A 1173-nucleotide genomic window follows, 5' to 3' on the forward strand; every position below is an offset into this window, starting at 1 on the left:
AGTCCAAACTGAAATCTGTTACAGTAGATGGTCATGAATTATAGCACTCATTATCCTATACGCCTCCTCACATTCAACTACTGTATTTGGTTGAATATGGGATGTGACTGAGTAAACATTTTAATGACCATTTAGCTCCCCTTAAAGCTTTAATTTATCAACACCAGCCACTGGAGTGAAGAATGCGAGTTGTTGTCAATGTTGCTCCAGTGCGTATTCCAGCCATGTGTTGTTGTATCCATAGTTACTGCTAGATTGCATCCTAATTTGCCACGCATTCTCATGAGACCACCCACTTCAAACACCCCGCCCCCACCCCACCCCATGTGATTCTCCAGAGTACTGACCCCTGTGCCCCACTCCATCATGTTGGCCCCTGTTCTTTCCACACCCCCGTAACCTTCCGCTCAGACGTAAGGCTTGACATGGGACGTCTCATTTTCAAATCAATGCTTTTTGGCCCTTCCCACCTTGAACGTTCAAAACAAACCCATCAAAACAGGGGGTCCCCTCTCCCACACCCTGACGCCACTGACCAAAACAAGCACTTCAAAGTACTGTAACGCTGACACAGACCAAATGCCAACAAATGACTGAGACTTTAGTAAACATTCAGCTCTTGGCTTCACACCAAAGCACTGCATGTTATGAGTGTAAATTGTAAAAATTGTCATTTGTAAAAACTATTAGTTTAAAAATAATTTTCACTCAGAAATTGCAAGTAAATTTCATAATTACAAAGAAATGGCGAGAAACACATTGAATCAAACATGGAATTTTGAAGTAGAAGGACTGAAAATATCTTTCCTTTAAAACACACTCCATTAATCTGTTTTATTTACAATTTCGAAAAATAATTTTTACAGTATGTGTTTGTTTATGAATTGTAAATTGTTTCCAATGTAATATCTGCAAATAGTTTGCTTTTCCAGTCTTCTTAGTTTTCTAATCCCATCAACATCCTTCCAGTTTTGACGTTGTTACCACACCTACTATGTTATTGGTTTCCTGCTCATCAAAGAGGAAAATAAATTTGACAGACGCTGAAATATGAAACTAAATAAACAACAAGACAGAGGGAAGACAGGTTTCTTAGAAGCTATATTTCCATGTCCCTGTTAGAACTTGAGATAATTACATGTAATGATTAATAGAAAGGACAAAGAACAGATA

This window comes from Sinocyclocheilus rhinocerous, unplaced genomic scaffold (genome assembly GCF_001515625.1).
Source record: "Sinocyclocheilus rhinocerous isolate Xijiao unplaced genomic scaffold, SAMN03320098_v1.1 scaffold157, whole genome shotgun sequence".
NCBI classification, from domain to species: Eukaryota; Metazoa; Chordata; class Actinopteri; order Cypriniformes; family Cyprinidae; genus Sinocyclocheilus; species Sinocyclocheilus rhinocerous.